Genomic DNA, 20767 nt, shown 5'->3' with positions numbered 1-20767 from the left:
AGCGAGGCCTGTAATATTATTTTGTTGTGGTGGGGTTGTAGTGACCACATGTTAGGTTAGGTTGGGATTGGAGGATGGACAAAGTCTCATTCAACATGTGTTTGGATATGTGGGTGTGATATGGCTCGTATTATATCATAATCTGGAGTTGTGGGTGCAGGGAGGTCTGCATTTATCGGGATCAAAATTGCACTGAGGGGTTGCGGAGTTGATTGCACTGGAATTCTGAGGCTAGTGTGTAAAACACATGAATTTGGACTTGAGGGTGAGGAGCCGACCGCACAATGGATTTTGAGGGCTGAATATATTATTTCTCCTTGCATGGGAAATCTGAGAATTTGTTGGGAAAGGTTGAGCATTGCTGACAGGTGGTCTCATGCCCTACTGTCCGCCTCAGGTGAATGCCGGATAAGTCCCCCTGGCGGATGATGTTTTGTATGTTCCAATGTCAGTTGTATTTTGGGGTTGCAGAGGTGTGCAATAATGGATACGGAATAACCGGTTAAGGTCTAAGTGCTTTGGGATCAGGATATGGTAGCAGCCACATAAATCAGTAGGGTGAGGCCTACATGGTTTGCACGGCTGGGTCAGCGACCTGTCAAGCGGCAGTGAGGTGCTCCTAGGAGCCTAGTAGGCAGTGTCTACAAAGTTTATGGTTGGATTCTGTGTGGCCAAATGCCACACGGATCACAGTCAGTGGTTTACATTTGCTTAGCATTAAATCCACATAGTGTATGATTGGATTGGATGTGAGTTACAGACAGTGGTTTATGGCTGTTTAGCCTTACATCTACATAGTTTATGGTTGGATTAGGGCGGCCGAATACCACATGGATCACAGGCAGTGGTTTATATCTGTTTAGCATTAAGTGCGTCTGTTTGCTATGGTTTATGTCTGTTAGTGAGGGGGAGTGGGTTTGTTGTATTCCCGTGTATGCTAATGCATGTTGTAAGTTCATGTTGCAATATTGTTGCTAATGTGTTTCTGAAAAAAGTGCAGTGCAGTGTAATGTGGGTTACTGCACCTTACTGTGGTAGTGTTTTTCTGGATGCACGTGTTCTGTGTGTGTCATGCCTTAGAGTGTGTGACATGTGTTCAGGATATCATAATCGTTGGATGTAACTCATTTGGTGGCCTCTTGTGAGTTGATATGTGGGGATTTGTATGATATGTTCTAGCAGGTGGTGGAATAAGTTATATGTAAGCTCATACACTGGTTGTGTCACCAAGGATGTTGGTGTGTATGCGGAGTTCTGTGTCCTGTGATAGTGTTGTGGTTTAGTAACACCTTTTTGTAGTGTGTTAGCATAACCGAGGCAGAGGTGTAGTGGTCTCACGCATTTGGTGGCATAACTGAGGCAGAGGTGTAGTGGTCTCATGTATTTGGTGGCATAACAGAGGTAGATGTTAGTGGCTAACATGGCAAGGTGCACATGTCTGTGATGTCAGTGTGGAACCCTGGATGCGGGTGCAAGGGCAGATTCCAGGAGTGACAGTTGGAGAAGCAGTACTGGACTGGCAGGGGTTGGTGGCCAGTGGTCTGTAGCCCATAAAAGCTCATCTGGAATACCTGTTTGTTTTATCTTGGACTTACCTTATGTATCTGCAGTACCAGAAATACGCCAACTGTATACTGAAGCTTTGATCTTGTATCTTGCGTACCTATCATACCCACATTACATCACATGGTCAATTGAGAGCCCAAACAAAAGCCTAGATATTTTACAAAGGTGGTAAACAGAAGGCATCCACGGCTCAAGGGGCACATAAAACAGACCTTAATCTTGGATTTCAATTTCAATAAATAGTCTGCTGACCACCCCTGGACTCCGTCCGAGAAGGCATGAACATCTTCTGCCCTAGAAACCCAAATGTAAAGCTGGGTGTCCCCCACACACTGTGGATCTGGGATTCTGCACCCTGATCAGATCTCCCAGAGGCGCTGTGCAGATGTCGAATATAAAGTGCAGACAACATCTACCATTTGCTGCAATGAAGGGGCGGGAATCATTCAAGACATGGGCTGTTCCATTCAGACTGATGGTGACAGGTCCACTAGGAAGTAGATGAACAGCGCCTACATGGTGCTGCCAAGTCCCACGTGGTTCTGCATGCTTTTCAGCAGGATGCCTTGCTTGAGTGCATCGGCGGCTGCTGAGATACGGGATATAAGTAGGAGGCAGGCGCTCATCTGCACTCTTTTCACAAGAAATAAATTCGATAGTTGGCTTCATTGATGCTTCTGGGTCTGAATTAGGTGGTCCAGGCTGAAGGGTCAGCTAAATAGCAACCGCTCGCTCCAGAGCCTTGCCCAGGAGAGGCAGGGCAGTGACTGCGGAGTAGTTTTGGTTCCCAATGGGTTTCAAGTGTTTTTTTTTTTCAAGGGGTTGGCCGCTACGGCAGACAAATGTGAGAAGAGGGGGTGTATGCTAGATGCAGGTAGAGCGTCATCAGCATAAAACCTTTGTTTTATGGATGGCATAATTGTTTGCAAGATCCTGCTCACTCCAACGTGTGTGTGATGTCCATTGCTGGTCAGTTTTGAGTTCATAATGTGATCCAATGTGTGTTTACAGTGTTGTCATGTAGAAGATAAACATGTAACAAGCCACAGTGCAAGTTCATTGCATTTTTTAACAGAAGCAGGAACTAATTAGGCCGTATGGCAATGATTCAGTTTTACGAAGACTGGCGCAATATTCAAAGTCTGGGCATAGAATAAGGATTTGCCCAGACTATCACAGTCTTGCATTCGGGAATAGATTCCAGAGTATAGAAAATTATTTGATCAGATCTCCAATTTCGCTTGTGCTTGCATTCTCCTTGTTTAGGACCATTGGTTGGCATGGAGAAGGCCAAGTAGGGTACTGACGTTTGCGACCTTTGGGGGCAAGGGATTCAACCATAGGCAGCCTTTAGATGGTGTTATCTGATATGACCATAATATGTGTATCCCTTTGGGGATATGCACGAGGTGACCAAAGCACATGCAGGGCAGGAGACAATGCATTTTGAATTATTTTAGGACACTTCCCCATTTTAGATGGCATCGGCTGAACCTTCACATGGGACAATTCCCAAAAGAGAGGAAACAACAGATCAATTGGACAAGTCCACTAGGGAGGGAGTCCATGAATAAGGAGCGATGCGTATTATAAGACTCCAACCTGGCCAGATACACCCGAGTCCAGGGAGTTGTCCTGTTAGGGATGCGGTCACTCTTGTATTTTAGGATTGTCTTTATGCCAGGGGACACTTTTCAGCGCAACGTAATCTCCAGTGTTAAAGGGCAGCTGGTCATGCAATCAATCCCTGTGTTCCATTATTTCCAATGGGTATTCATTCCTAACGATGCTTTAGTCCTTTCAATTCGTACACTGTTGATACATTCTGATGCAATATCATCCCATCGCAAACCTTCGAGTCAGTCGCATTATCCCTCATCTCTCTAGGCCTGGAGATCCTAATATTACTCCTATGTGCCCCTGATCCCAATGGAGTTTAAGAGGAGCCTTTATCTAAACCGCTCTGGTGAGCGCAGGTAGAATGCATTGTCCCTGTGTTTGCATTGGAATCTCTCCAATGCAGCATTTGCAATGCACTGGTAAAGCAGACATAGATGGGATGCAGTTCCCCTACTGTCTCGAAATGTATACCATATGCAACCAATCCTAACGCTACCATTCCTTTAACATTGAATATTTTACGCCACTTAAAGGCCCTTAATGTATATTCTGATTCGTGTCTTGGTGTATGAGTGCTTATGAAGCACACAAGTTAATGTTCAATGTAATTGATACTAATTTGTATCAATCTGGGGACTATGAAAGCCTGAATAAACCTCAGCTGGAGATCGAGCTGTGCTGGAGGAGTTGGCTTGTCCTCACTCTAACAGCTGATGTTATGGTGATGGGATTTCAACCTACACATCATACACTCCCTACGTTTGGCTTATTGCAGGGTTTGGTCCAAATGGTTATGATAATCTAAATCAGACCAACTTCTTACATCTCAGAATTCACATGTGTCATGCCGAACACAAATTGTCACAAATCCACATATCACAAAGATCACCATTTGGCACTCAATGCAGACCCCTGTCTCTCCCACTGCAGAATGTGAGCTGCCCCTCTCTGAACAAAAACTCCCTTTCTCCCTAAGTGTGGGATGCGATTCATGTTGCCTCCCTCAGGACAAACTCTTCGCAGGACTGCATGTCCCAACATGCACTGTAGATGTATCAATAGAGAGCTTTGCATGACTACATGACCCAGAATACAGTTGCTTTACATGGCGGAGTGTCACCCTTCACTCAGTCTCATTAGACCCTCAGCCCTGTCCCAAAAGCCCCAGCAACCCCCAACTTCTATTGGTTAACATCCCGGGCTAGGGGTAATATGAAGGCAGGGCTAAGAAGGCCCTGCTTTAAAGTTCTCTTGCTAGGAAGGATGAAAACTGAACTAATGTTAGGCAGAAACCTGTGCAGTTCCCTTAGGGACCACTGCAAAAAGTTTAAGACTACAGGAGTAAGAAGTAAACCCAATTGGTAGCAGTCTGCACCACCCAGATTTACCTGGTAGCTGTGGCTGAGCAGTCAGACTTCTCTCAAGAAGAGTCAGGCAGTATATAGAGTATACACAATAGGGCTAAAAATACAGTAGCACAAGCAAACACTGACCAGAGCTTTGGTATAAAAGAATATTATTATTTATTTAAAAACACACTTGTAAAAATACACTGGCACTAATATGTAAAGCAAGTTCAAACACAGTCACTATAAGTATATACACCTCCCTAGTTAATTATTTGACAAGTCTAGGTTAAGACACCACTTATTTAGCCAAGAGAAGGGCTCTTCGTGATTTTACACCTGTGGTTACGGGACAAGGACCTGAAATATTTATGAGGATTTCCTTTTCCAGTCATCTGTACCCTTAATGGAGAGCACTGAACCATCTCAACAATGCAGGAAGCAATGACTATCATGAATCCATCTTCACGCTCTCCATCAACCTCCATGCCAACCCTGGAAGAGGACCAGCCTAATGGTCATTCATCATTTTCAGCTGCTTGGTCTAAGGTCGGCAGTTCAGGGGGTCATAGCAAGCCGATTAAACCTACAGCTTCTTCCTGTGCTCACTGTATGTAAGTTTATTGATGAAAAGAGGCTCCTAAGGTTGCAATTCCGCATACAGTGGAGCTGACTTGATAACTGCTCCTTGGGTGCCGATATACTGTCAGGCTTCGCCTCGAAGATGTTGCAAAAATGGATGGAAAATGGGGCACATGGATTATGTTTTTCGATGCCTTAAATGTCAAACATTTTGATAAACAATTCTAATTATTTTTTCAAATAGTACGTGGACCAAATGCCGGCCCTACACGTGCTACACCCATGGCACACATTTGTGACTGGCGGGTTATAGGCTTCCTTAGTTGGGATTGGGGTATGGGCTGGATTTGTTGGGTTTGGTCTATTTGATCAGGTTTGTGGGTGTTGTGTGCAGTAAATATTTGGCCGATTGCCTATTTTAGTGGTTGCAGAGTTGGTTCTCTTTCCAGGAACCTGCCTAATGTTCTATGCCCTTGCAAAATGGGCTTGAATGGCTGAGACAGAAACGTTTAATTTAGCGACCCTCAACACACAGGCCTACACTCCGCTGTCAAAAGAGGAGGTTGATGTTGGGTAGGCTCCAGACGTCCCGCGTTCACATAGTTATTGTCCAGGAAATTCATTTGACTCAGCAGCATCAATGCAGGCTGAGATCCGGAGCATTACCAAAACAATACTTTGCCACACCCGCAGTAAAGAAAAGAGGTGTGTTAATTTGTATAGCGAAAGACATTGCCTTTGTCAAAAAGGATATTTTGAGGGACGCTATGTTTCTTTTCCTGAAGGGAACCTTGTTCAGATGCCTAATGACCTTGGGTTCCTTGTACCTCCCAAATAACAACCAACTGGAGTTTTTGAAAACTTTACTTCCTACCCTTGCAACAATTGTAGAGGGTGAATTAATAAATGGTGGTGATTTCAATTTCATTCTAGATCCTGCATTGGACAAAACATTTCCCCCATCAGTTACAGACTATTCTATGTCAGTTGGGTTTGGCGGATGTCTGAGGCTTCTCCACGGGAACAAAATGGAGTATTCACACAATGCGCATGTGCACAAAGGTTTTTCCAAGGTCAACTTCTTTTGCTTTCGGCTAATTTATTTCCCTATGTTTTGGGTTCTGATATTGGCCCCACATTGTTTTCAGATCACTCGGTGGTCTTGTTACAGATCAAGGTTAACAGATTACGGCCACTTTGCAAACGCGAATGGAAATCTACTATCCCCTGCTTCAGGATGCCATAATCCACACAAAAATAGCTTCGGCCATTGTTAATTACTTTACAGATAATGATACCATATGACATGATGGATTATGGGTGAAAAATAAGAGTGCTACGCGACCATACGAACCCTCAGGCATCTGAGCGCTGCTTATTGCTACCCACAGTGTGTGGTGTTCATTTATCGACCTCAGAAGGATAAAAGGAAGAGTTTGACTTTGCCAGGATTGGAACCAGCGTTGGCAGGTTCTGCACGGATGTCAAATCAAGCGCCCTACTCACGGTGCTACCTGACCGGCAACAGAATAATATGATACAAGATGTTTGTGTCTAGGTCTACTGTTCTGTTCTGCTGTTTGCACCAGGCTGTTCCGATATTCATCCATGAGGCACACCTCATCAAAATATGCCTGATAACACTATCCCATAATCCAATTCATGTCATGATACAAAGTGCTATCCCAATATGCATCCCACCTATAATCCTCTACAGGGAGAATGTGCTGCACCCTATGAAGCTGCTGCAAACTGTTTTGGCCCCAGTGGGAGGGAGGCGTGGGTTCATGGTGGGCATTAGGTTCTCTGATCTGAGCCCTCCTTAATTTCTCTTGCTTTGTTCACGCCTGTTAAGTCAGGATCCCGGCACCCAATGTCTGCTATGGGGGGCCAATAATGCTTAAGTATACTTTTAAAAGACTGTTACTCAGACATGACATTGCATTGCTGCCAGGGACACTTACAAATAGCATTCTTATGATGATAGTTGACGCATTCATTGCATTGTTTTACCAGCCAACTCTGTGCAAGGCCAGTAATATTAGGCACAGTAACAATACTCTAAGAAAACGTGTTCATGCTGGCTCTGCCAGTATATGCCAATGTCCCCAGGTATGAACATTCTCTTGTCGACTTGGCGCTTAATGCCAGAAAAATCTACCGCCACAGGACAAAACAGGTTATTGCTGCTGCACAAACTCATACCTAACCCCATACCACAATGTAAGAATAATCTTCATCTTGACTTTGCCCTCAAAGCCATTAAAACATGCAATGCTACAGTGAAGAACCAAATCCTTGTTTGACTGCAAGAATGCCTCCACCCATGACCCTTCATGTAAGAACTCATCATGTTCACTTTACCTTTAACACCTGTAAAACAAGCAATGCTGCAGTAAGAAATCATGAATTTGCTGACTGCACAAGTGCCCCCAACACACTCCATGTAACAACACACATCATGTTGGCCTTCCCCCTTATGTGTGTAAAAATGACATGCTACAGAAAGAAAATGCCAAGTCTGCCTTCCCAATTGTCCTATAAACCCCCACCCCAAACCTGCCTCCATGTAATAACATTCATCAAGTTTGCTTCGCCAAAAACAAAGTAAGACATGTAAAAAAACATCCATGATTAAATACCCCTACTGGGCCCCAGACTTGCATGCACACATTCAAACCCATTTACCCACCAGCCACTCACCAAGTGGTGGCTGGTTATTTTTTACTTGGAGGGGGTGTGAACATTACCCACAAATATGACTGAGTGTCTGAGTGTAGTGAGACAGCCCAAACCAACCAACTAGGGGCCAGGGGGGTTTCCCCCACTAGAACATGTTTTATGGGTTAAATGGTGCATTTTAAAGCACATTTTCTTTGACAAATTGGGTAAAAAGCCAGAGAGTTTGGAAATTATTTTATAGGGTAACTCCATCTTAAAACCCAATAGATGCAATTCACCAACAGACATCTCACAGGAGCATTTCTCAACACATTTTCATGATACTTTTGCCCACAATATATGCCAATATTAAAGCATTTTCAAGCTGGCTGTGCCCGTTCATGTCCATGATGGCTGCACCAATTCATGCCGGCATTCCCATAGAAGAACATACTCAGCTTTGCTATACGCATAATGCATGTAATGATACTATAGGAAAACATGTATGACTGACTGCAACCCCATGTAAGGACATACTCCTTTTGGCTTTGTCATTAAAAAGGCGGTGCCGCAACAAGAAACATGTCCAAACTGGCTGCATCAAAATGCCAATCTAGCCATGTAATTACACATATCATGCTTGCTTTATTATATATTCCCAGTAAAAAATGCTGTGCCATGGTAAGAAATGGTTAGACTGGCTGTACCAAAATGCTATTCTTTCCAGGTAATAACACATATCGTGGTTCCTTTACCATGGTTGGATGGCCATTAAAAATATCATGCCACAGTAAGAAATGGCTAGAAAGGCTTAACCAAACTGCCAGTCTAGCCACGTGAACACACATATCATGCTTGCTTAATCCTGGTTGGAAGCCTATTAAAAATATCATGCCACAGTAAAAAATGGCTAGACTGGCTGCAAAAAATGCCAGTCTAGCCATGTTAAACACTTATTATGCTTTCTTTATCATGGAGAGAAAATACCATAGCAGTGAAACGCCCCCTGCTACCCTACTCATTCTCCTCCTGCCCCACCAGGCTCTTACCCCATACCGAAATCATCTCCCCGATAGCCCACCCAGCACAAGCACGCACACAGCACACATATTCACACATCATTCACTCACTCATTTATTCACAACATTCAATCGCTCATTTACACAGGCACCCATTGAATCGCTCATTCACACCTGAACCAGTCATCATTCACACACACATTACAGAATACCTAACACACCCTTGCATGAATGCACGCATACATACAAACATCATAAACGTCCAACATCCACGCACACACTTTAAAGAAGATATTTTTTCTTACCAGCTGCCCAAATCCATCTTCCCTGAGGGACTCCAGGCCTCTGGCTCCCACGCTCCAACACACAGACAGGAACCAGGAAGCATGATGAGCATCTTGGCTCTGCACTTGCGCCGCGTAGGTGAAGCCAGAGCACCTCAATCCCATACCACAACTGAAACATTTATTGTTGAAGTCAGAGTGGAAGCACTCCATATTCAGAAAGAAATCATTTCTTTCTGAAGCTGGATGGGGCAGGATCCCAGGACATGGTGCGGCAGGGCCCTCCGCACCATAGGGCAGCGCGGGCCCCACTACACCAGAGCTGTCACTAGTAACATTTGCTCAGACACCTTTCTTTAAAGGAAATATGAGTTTGTGATTGGACCTCATTAGGAGTTTTGCAATCAGGCTGAATCCACCTGATTGGAAGTGGCAGAATAGCAGCGTTCATTTCATATTTTGGGGTTCATAGGACTCCATGGGATTTTTGAGGAATTAATGCAGGTGGTAATTCGGCCCTCTGAAATTCCTCCAATTTTTGGCAGTAAAGTGGAGGACTCCTCCCCATTACCACCAATCACTTTGGAGGAAATTGGTGATGAGGCAAAAGTGACAGAAAATTAGTTACTGCCAAAATAGTGGCTGTAACGGAATTGCTAACACTTTTTTTTTACTGCACCACGAAACTGGTAATGAGTGTGGTTAGTAGGCAGAATTAAATAGTTATTTCATTATTGTCAGGGGCGCAATACGCTCACAGTGTATTATAGCGAGGGGGATCTATTCACACATGATAGTGTGACTAGTCCAGGGACATCATTTGGGGGTCGCCAGAGGTCGCAAGTGCGACCTCGGAGGTCTCCCTTGCGACCCCTATGGTCTCACTTGCGACTTGTAAAAAAAAAAAAAAGGGGGGGGGGGGGTTTTGCAATGCAAGCTCCTGGGCTGTGGCCAGCACCATGTGGCTCTTTAATTCTGGAGTGGCTGGCTTTCTTGTGCAGGTCCCTTAAAAAAGAAGAAAAATAAGAACATGAGGGCCACACGTCTAACACTTTCAGCACTGAACCTAAATAAGAAAGAATAGGAATGCCAAAAAATGTGTCTTTCTGGAATTCTATACAATAATTGCTAGACTCAATAAAGGTTTATTTCAGGCACACTTTAGGGGGTGAGTCACTGATTTAGTCTGTTCTCAAACGCCTCAACTCAGTCTTTCATCCTTCTGAGGTCGATAAATGGGTACCAACACAGGTTGGGTTATATTGGGCGTATATTTCTTCTATGTAAAGCGTTTAGGCGTAAGTGCTATATAATAACAAATCATTATCATTTGGTCATGGACGTCTGCTTGCAATCACAGCAATTTGGCAATATGGGCCTATACACACTGATCTTAACTATATATATGGTGATCCATTCAGGTATGAAATGTACATCACATTATAGTGATATCGTAACCATATTTTTCGTAGTGTACAATGCTATGTGATGCCACTTCCTGTTTTGTCAACGGGTGAAAGGTCGTGTTCCATCGCTTCCCGAGATATCACTTCGGGGTGGAGTCAAATGACATCACTTCCTATGATGTCATCAGGGGGTCAAGGGTCGTGTGCTGTCACTTCCGCTACCCCTGGCATTTTGGTGAAATGACGGCCCTGGACTAGTCTTATTTGCGCACCCATCCTTTTTACTATGACCCTTATTCAAAGATAGAGAGCCTGATTTACAAACGCGGCTTTAATGGGAATTTCCCATTGAAAAATGCGTTTGTAAATCAGTTTTTTACAAGGGACGCATAGATTCACTGTCAGGACTCTCGGTGCACTAGCAACTGGGGCACTTAATAAGGCACAGCGCTGTTGCTATGGAAATTCGGACTCGTGTGTGTCCTTTAGGGCTCCGGGTTGTTAAAAGGGTTGTAACCCCCACCCCGTTCTCATCCTCTGCTTGCCAGACCATAGACACATGATGATTTCACTATCTTTCATCCCTTTCTTCTCGAACTCAGGTTCCCACTAATGTGACCTGAATAAGAAGCAGATGCGAATCAAAGGCGCCCCTTGGTTGCCTCCTCCATATGGGGACCAGGCCTCACCTTCCGTCACTGGGGCCTGGAAGCAATCCACCCAGACGAATGTCCAAGTGAGAGGTTTTCAAACCCGGCTGGATCAGGGCGGCAGCCGCCGGAGGCCTCTGCCAGGCGGCCATGCAGCCCACGTGTGTCAGCATTGTGCAACTACAAGGCACCATTCCCCCGTCCTGAAGGAGAATGTTAAGATTACAAATGCCATTCCCTACGGAGGACAACTGCACTTTCAGCAAAGGGGGTGCTTTGCCAACAGACCAGAACCCCAGAAATGTGGGAAGTGATAAGGCGGTGGTGGTCACCTCAGGGCTGCCGAACATGTGACTGGCTTTGCTCCAGCCTCACCGGTCATTCACAGGCACTGGCCTCATTACAAGTATGGCGGTAAGGCAACAACGGTACTGGTATCACTACCGTACCGCAATACTAGGAGTACTGCTTGCGGGTGCCCTTGCAGCCGCCATGTATGACCTGGTGGCCGTACCGGCACCCACGAGCAGAACATGATGGTAGCACCGGTACCATTATTTAACGGTACCGGTGCTACCACCCTCCCCATTCCCACTGAGCTCGATGGGGCTCAAATGGGAATGGGGATCTACCGGGCCCGGCACCCGTGAAAGGGCAATTACTGGATCCGGCTGGGCTGGAATAGCCCTGTAATTGCCCATTCGCAGGTGCCGGACCCGGATGCGAGTTTGGAGGTAACTGCTACCTCCAACCTCCTAATGAGGCGCACTGGCTTGTGTGTAAATCAGCCGATGTTACTTCTGTAATAGCCGTGTCAGCACTACAATGTTAAGTTACAGAAAGCCATTACTCTAAAACCGTCTGTATTTACAGTATGCCTGTTTAATTATATATATCATTCATTTTAGTTCAAAGCAACAAGATCGTACATGTTATGGGGGGCTGGGGGCCCCGCCCCCCTCACGTGGTGAGGACACCCAGTCGCGCGAAGCGGCACGGTGAGTGCATTGTCTACATGCCACTCGGCGCGGCAATAACCAGATAGACACTGCTTCGGCTTGCAACTGAGTGGAAGCCTGTTCGAAACCTTCATTGGTGCGGGCACATGCTCATGCATGTGACCCTGAACATGTGACTCAGTAGGAGCAATGTGGCTCATTGCTGATGTTACAACATCCCATGCCAAGGGTAAAAACAAACAATTGACACAATAACAACAGCATCACATGGCATGCGTTGTAGAGACTTCTAAAGCTCACACTGCACTCGGGTGTCATCTTAGAACACTGCTATATACACTCTTTACAGGGGGTCGACAACTAACGTTTGGCCGGTTCAGTGTGTTATTTCGTGAGTGATGGTGGTAACTACTGGACCCACTTGCAGATCTGGCCAGCACTGATGACATGCTATTTTACTGGGCCTACTTTGAGCCGGAAAATCATACGCAGGATCACAGCTTCTAGTGCACATTACTACTGAGTCAATTTTATACGTAGCATCTTTGCAGTATCACTGCATTTTACACGCCTTGTTGTCATGGTATAAATGTACTGTGCAATAGCACCTTGAAGTGTTTATTATGCGCAGAATGGAATTACTAAACTAAATTACCCTAGACTCAAATAACCGGACGGACCCAAAGAATATGGATAAGTTCCTCTTTATTGTCAGTGCAAAATAAAGTAGGGCAATCTGGCGAACCACAAGCAGCAGTCACACTCACACACAATTTTAATTACACAAAAGCTTTATACCTCGATATGTGTCAGCTATGACACCATCCTACGTGGCAAACTTAAAACGTATTGAAGGGCGGGGTTGATTAGGGAGCATATTTACCTGTAGTAGGATATTTCAGGGGCAATGTGTTTGTCTTGGAAGCAAGACAACGCAGCGCAACACAGGTTTGAATCCCGATCCTGCGCTTATAAATCACTTGCTGGTATTAAGCACATTATAAATAAACAATTATAATTATAGTATATGTAAGTGTTAATAACTTCATTGGCTGCCCCATATCTAGTAAGCACCTTGAATTACCTCTAAATACTTTAAATACAGATTATAACAAAAAACAGTAGCGGATTGTCCTGTGCAACTTTGTATAGCATGGACTCATATGATTGTTTGGCATCCTCTCCCAACCTTGGACTTTTGCACGTGAGCAAAACTTAACCCAGGTGCAGAGAACAACTTCAGAGTGCTACCCACTTGCTCCAATTAGTCCATCATCTATCATCGATCAGGCCGTTAGTCAAAGTTTCTCCTTTGTAGTTGACCTTGCAGCCTGTTCCTTGCTCTGGGATATTTGAGGGAGTGTGGGTACACCCTTATCTTCATCCGGAACTTAATGATTGGCCCTTGTTTTCACCCTCTGAGTCACGTGTGATGAGACCACAAATATGTCCTTTTCAACCTCTTATTTACTGCTATTTGATTTAATTGTGCTAGGTGCTATTACTCCTCTTGGTCTCTGGAGACTTGATCACTCCATCTCACATATGCTTTCTGCATTTTTTATTTTCCAATACTTAGTTTAAGGCTTTTGGCTAAAACATGGCGCCTGTGTGTAGTGCATTTTGGGTGTGCCCAGAGCCATTATGGACATTTGCACCAGGCCACAGTGGAAGCTGCACTTGATGCAAACTCTTCTCATATTATTCCACTGGTAAACATGTTTTCAGCGCTGTCTATTGTTTATGCTATTTTGCATTGCTACATGGACACGTTGGAGATAAGATAAATGCATAGGCCGATGCCAGCTGGTACCTGATAACATTGTTATGGAATTTGCTAAAGCCGAAGAGCTGTTATGTAGTTGTTTTTTGCTGCTTTCTTGAGAAAGGGAAAGAGTTTTGCCTCTTGGGGTTACCATAGGTCAATCTGGCCGGGGGTCCATGAGAACTGTCAACAGGTAGAGACTTGAAAAGCCAGTAAGTTCTGGAAAATGGCATTACGCATTTGCGGATGGCTTAAAATGAAGAGTGCTAAAGCAGGCAGACAGAAAGGTTCACTGGAAGATGGTCGCTTCGCTCCAGGCCGTTGATGCCAAGATCTCTCTGCCTGCCTGTTTGGGAGCATTTAAGGGACTGCTGGTGAGATGAGAGTGTGCCTTGCAGCAGTGTTAATGATGATGTATTTTATTTAGACTTCTTTAATTCATGTATTCATTTATTATTCCTGTTGCCTTTTTATTTATGTATGCTTTTGGTGGATACAGAGGCCATATAAGAGCCATGTTACAACCTAGCTGAGTGTCTTTGTGAGTAGATACTTGCCCTTCAGTGTTCACATTTTTCATTCAGTGTTCTGGAGAGAAAAATAGAAATACATCTGTGCACTCTGTGAAAAGAAAAACATTTGGCGCTTTGAGCAGAGTGCCTTGTGATGAAGAATTCCAGGCATCAAGGGATCTGTGCTTGAATGCTAGTGGGCGTGATTTATAGTGAAAGTTAGTTTTTCTCTTTGTACTGGGAGTCAGGCTGCGTTAATAAGTGTTTTGTGTGTGCATTTTGCGTGACTGCATTCAGGTTGTAGTGAATAAGTAAATGTAGATAGATTATTGTAATTTATTGTAAATATGAACACTTTGTTTAAGAAAAAATATAAGGGGTCCTTTGCTGGAGGAAACTGCCTTAGTGTTATGACCCGAGGGTGGGCAAGCATATGATATATTGGCCCAGGAATGAGAATGCAGAGCAGGATTGAGTGAACAGAGGGATGAAAGTCCATGTGAGGCAGGACCCACGGAGGTCGTGTTTTGTTTACATCAGGTTTCAGTGGAAAAGGGAAAGGAATTTGCCGCATTAGGGAGGCAGGGGTGGATTCTATTGCATGCCCACATACAAATGCACCATAGAAAGGTTGAGCTGAATGAAGATATTTTGCATTTAGATAAAGAGTTAGCTGCTGAAAAGCACATCTCACTAATGCAGCAATTACAAATGTAACTTTGGCATGATGAAGCAGATAAATACAAGGCAGTCGCTGAGCAGGCAGCTATCAGGGTTGCTCAATTTAAAAACAATAAAATGACGAGGTCATTTAAACAAATGGAAGGTGGCAGGTGTAATTGCCACAGTATGGGTGGATTATGACCCCCGATCAGTGGGATGGTGATAGTTGGAATTCCACTGACCCAGAGTGTAGCCCAGAGGTGGATGCAGAATCTAAATCGAAACCTGACAAAAGACACTGGGCCTCATTACGACCCTGGCGGAAAGTGACTGACCGGACCGCAACAGCGTAAATAGCGTTTCCGCCATTGCACGAAGGAGCAAAGTGCGGCTAATTACGACCCATCGGGCACGAGCATTACGCCATGGCGGAATCCGAAAGGCTGCGATGGCGGAAATGACCCCAAAACGGCCCTTACCGCCGCCGTACGCTGCACCAGGTGCAATACCGCCACCCATCTTAGCGGTCACCGTAATGAGCGGTCACCGTAACGAGCGGGCACCGCAAATTACGGGCACCGTAAATATACGGAAACGGAAGTAAAAGCATGTGGCCGGAACGGGAAACAGCACGCCGCACAACTATAAAATCCGAATCCCAACACAACCATTAAAAATCCGACCCTGACACACATCCCAACCCGTTAGCAACCCCAGTTAAAAAAACAAATATGGGAAAGGTAGCCAAGAAAGCGTGTGATCGCAAGCGGCAGGTACACTTCTCCTGAGAGGAACTGACCGTGCTCACCGAGACCCTCCAGGAAAATGCCGCCGTCGTCTTCTCCAGTCAAATGACCAGGACGGCCCTTGCCAACAAGAAGGCCATATGGGCCCTGGTGGCACAGCGCGTAAGTGCGGTGGGGACAACACCCCGCACGCCACAGCAATGTCGCAAGCGGTGGGACGACCTGCGGATCCGCGTACGCAGCATACTTTCTGCGAACAGGAACATCGCCACAGCTACCGGGGGGGGTTCAGAGTCGCCCATCAAGTTGACCCCCTGGGAGGATATCTGCGCCTCCACCATAGGAATGGAGAGCATAGAGGGAGTCGGAGGGATGGAGAAAGGAGTGCCGACATCCGGAGAATCAGGTAGGTTGGCCAAGAGAAACAATGCGAAATCCACAAAACACGAACATGTGCAGTACCATGTGACCCCATAGTGCAATACATACTTTGCCCTGACAGCGCCCTCTAAAAGTCAGAATGAATAAACAAATCAATCAAGATGCCATAAACAACCCCTACATGTGCAGCATGCACCCCCTAACTGCAGGCAGCCAAATGAATGCATCCTCAATCCACACGAAAATGAGACCACCTCCAAGGCCCAGTCCCAAATCAGCCTCATGTACCACCCCAATGCATTTGATACGTTGCCATTCCAAATCCGACAGACCCATAACTAACGCTCGCCCCTCTTTACTCCACCACAGGGTCCGATACCAACGACGAGCTGCAGGACACCCCTACCAGCACGCCTGCAAAGAGGGCCAGGACCAACGTCCCAAGAGCCTCCACCTCAGGTGCAAGGATCAAGACACGGCAGCAGCAGGAATCAAGTGGCAGCACACTGGAGGGGACTGCAACAGGCACCCCAGCAGCCAGCAAGTCCACAACCCCAGCACCACAGGTCCCCCCAAAGAACGTATCTGATGGCACTGCCTCTGGTGGTAGCAGCACCATAGGTGACACAGCTGTCATGCCAGCATGCTCCGACACGGAAAACAGTGCTGGCGACGTAGGTACCATCCATGACCTTTCCCAATCCCCCTGCATGTTCCATCCCCTACACCATGACGAAACCACGCAGGGGCACCCTGAAGACGACGACTGGCCAACCCCCACAAGTCCTGTGCCAAGGCAACATGTGTTGAGCAGCCCCCCTGTCACACCACCGCAAATGTCCATGGCCCAGCAGAGGCAACAGTCCCTCGACCTGCTGATCGAGCAACAGCAGGAAGTGTCCACGCTACTCAAGGACCATGCAAATGAATGCGGGGGTTCCAGGGCAGCCATGGAAACATCCACCGAGACACTCAGGGCACAAATAGAGAAAAGTAGTGAGAGCCTCAGGGGAGAAATGGAGAGAAGCACCGAGAGCCTGAGAGCACAAATGGAGAAAAGCACCGAGAGCCTGAGAGCACAAATGGAGAAAAGCACCGAGAGCCTGAGGGGGGAACTGCATGCGACGTCCAAAGACGTTTGTGCTGAACTTGCTGCTGTGCGCCGTGTGCTCTCGGAGCTCTCACAAACCCTCAGAGACATGCATGGACGCGAGCAGGCAGAGACATCATCCGTGGCAAGTTCCGTCCAGGGCAGCCCCCAACGCAGATCTGGCAGGAACCTGCGCTCCACGGGCAGGGGTGCCCCTGATACCCGTAGAGGGGGCTTGCAATAGCGTCTACCCACGGACAGCATGCATATTTGGACACTGGTGTTGGGGGGGGAGGTAGTAGGGTGGAGGGGGTGTGTTGGGCTTCACTGGGTGGCGGGTCCATAGGGTGTATAAATCAAATCACATTAACAATACAGCACCTCATTATCATCCAATGACATGTGTGGACATTGATATTTGCGTACGAGGCCTTCATAGGCGTACAGTCCACAATGTGCCTGTACTACACACACACAGTGCCACAGGTCCCCTTTCCGTGTAATAGGCACCATGCGTGGTTGCTAGAAGCATGCATCTATGATGCTCTGTCGGATTGCACGTGCATCCTGTGCCTCATGGACTCCTTGAGGTGCCTCCACATCCCCACCCTCATCATCATCATCATCTTCAGGTGCATGCAGTACAGCGTCAGGGGGCATGGGCACATTCCTACGTATGCACATGTTGTGCAGCATGACACATGCCATGACCATCTTAGAAACCTTCTCATGGCTGTACATGAGTGCCCCGCCAGACCTGCTGAGGCTGCGGAAACGAGCCTTCAGTAGGCCGAATGCCTGTTCAATGACCACACGGGTACGTGAGTGGGCATGGTTGTAGTCCTCCTCATGCTCGTTCTGTGGGTTCCGGATTGGTGTAAGGAGCCATCTCTTCAGTGGATACCCGGCATCACCTGTATGAGACGAATAAAGGGTGTCAGTGGAATGATAGTGCTAAGTAGCCCCCCCCCCTCCTGCAAGGTCATTGACGCATCAAATGGGCCACGATGTCATGCATGGAATGAGACTCACCGAGTAGCCAGGATCTGTGCCCTGCGTGTCGCTCCATGTAGCGTGGTATTCTTGTGTTCCTCAGGACCATAGAATCATGGGTAGATCCTGGAAATCTGGCACAACAATGCGTAAAGATCTTGTTGGAGTCACACACCATTTGCACATTGATTGAATGAAATTGTTTCCGGTTGCGGTACTGGACCTCCATGGCATGTGGGACAACCAATTCAACATGGGTGCAGTCGATGGCACCAATGCAACCCGGGATGCCGCCAAGTGCATGGAATCCCACTTTTGCGTTGGTAATCTCCTGGTACGTGCGTGGTAGTGTGATGTGGTCGTCGGCGTGCTTCAGGAGGGCATCGTGCACTTGGAAGAGTGTCCGTGAGAACAGTGGCTGTGAAATGCCATGCAACTGTCCCACTGTGTGCTGGTAGGTGCCTGTGGCCAGGAAGTGGAGTGCAGACACCACCTTCAGTAGGGGTGGGATGGCGGTTGGGCTATCTATCATGCTCACGAGGTCAGCATGTGTCATGTCCACAATGGCGATTATGGTGTCCCGGTCCAAACGGTAGAGGGTGTGGATCTGCTCAGCAGTGAGGTTGAACGGATCGGCTCGGAGGCGTGGGATTGCGGGCCGCCTGCGTGGTGGTAGTGGCAGTGCTTGTGGGCCTTGCTGACCCTGCCTTGCCCTCCTCCTCCTCCTTCTCCTCCGTCTCCCCTGTGCGCCCGGTTGTTGTACCTGTTGTTGTTCGTCGTCTTCTTGTAGTTGTAGCACTTGCAGTGCTATCTGGTCCCCCAGGCCCAACATCGCTAGTCCTGCCGGTAGCATTTTGGAGTGGGAGTGGTTGTGGGAGGGGTTTGGGTCTGCTATATATGTGCTGTCGGCCTGTATGGCCTCCACCTGTGCTGATTGAATGAATCTGTGGCAGATGCAATCCCTTCTGGCCGAGCACGTCCCGCACGTAAGGCTGCATTTGGCCGCATGGCATCTTGGGATTGGAATCATGTATCAAATCCCGATGGCAGTGTGATGTACTTTGACTGATTTTCATGCTATGCTCCCATTGTTACACATGCTATGATTGCAGCCGCTTACATACCTGTGAAGAGTCAGTGGTATGTAGGGCTCGATCGATGGCCGACCCTCATGCAGCACAGTAACGTACTTCACCGACGGGCGTGGCGTCCCATTTGTGATTGCAGCCAGTTAGCATTATGACACACAGCCGCACTACATTGATGTAATTGTGAATGCAAGCGTTCACAGAAGCCTTTTCGACGTAATGTTGCAAGTGAGGAATTCGAAGGCCAGCATTTTTGGTTTTGAAGTAGCGGCGAGGATACGCCCACAGGTCTGGCTGGATATGTAACGTTCTATTGTAGAATGTCCTTGGGACATGGCCCATAACGAGCAAGCAATGAATGATATGAATTGAATGGGATGCACAATAGCGTAGTGGACGATAAGGCAGGACGTTCCCAAATCCATCTTGCTTCACAACACTACAGATCCGGCCAGGAGCACAGTGGTTTTTGCAGACTGCATTACGCACAGACGCGATGGAAGTTTCACATATTATGTGAGTGAATATTCATGCGTTTTCATTGCGGGATGAGGGAATGATGAATGGATGCATGGACAGATGATTCCGTTTAGGGTCTGCCATGTACATGGGTTTTTTGAATCACTCCCCTTCCCCTGCGCTATGTGATGCAAGGCTGCCATAGTGGGACTTACGTCTATCTGCCCTTGTCGGATCCTCCCTGTCTCGACGCGCCTTCATACACTTGTGTCTAGGCACGTTACTGATCCCATGTCATGGGTTCTATCTTGACGGACGCATGCACAGTAACCGACGTTGCCAATGGTGTATTTACCTCGATTGATTTCGTTATGAATCGATACTGATTTAGGGGTCTGTATATTCCTTTGGAGTGGGCTAGCATGCATATGGGTGTGGATTTGGTGTGTTGAATGAAGATTGTAATGCATCATGAGTCCCGTAATGCAATCGGTTAATTTGTGTTTCATTTGGGTGACAGGTATCTCCTGCCCTATTGCAGATGCCATCTCTACGCCACTCCTCCAGATGGGTTTTACTCTCGACACCTGCAGCTTCGGGTGAATCAGTGGAGCACCATTTCGATCTTATGGGACGATCGCCAATGGGCCACATGCCCTTACGCTGTACTGGTGGCTAGGTGCAACATTTCGGCCTTTCAGCTCGACTAGTGCCTGCCTCATGGGACGGACCTGCGGTTCTTGCCGCTTCCATGTTGCCTTTTGGAACGTTGATGTAGGCCCTGTGTGCCATGATGGTACAGGGCGTCACACAAGTGGAAGCTGGTCAATTATTGCAGATGCAGCCCTCGGTGATGATGGATGTTTTGGTGTTATTTTGCAAATTGCTGTGGGGCCTTTGTCATTTGGATGTGCATTTAAATTGTATTCCGATATTTGTCGTGTTGCGTTATTCTTTGCAGGTGATGTGGCGATTTT

The sequence above is a fragment of the Ambystoma mexicanum genome, chromosome 9 (genome assembly GCF_040938575.1).
Source record: "Ambystoma mexicanum isolate Mex_15411 chromosome 9, UKY_AmexF1_1, whole genome shotgun sequence".
Lineage (NCBI taxonomy): Eukaryota > Metazoa > Chordata > Amphibia > Caudata > Ambystomatidae > Ambystoma > Ambystoma mexicanum.
Note: the sequence above shows the minus strand (reverse complement) of the source record.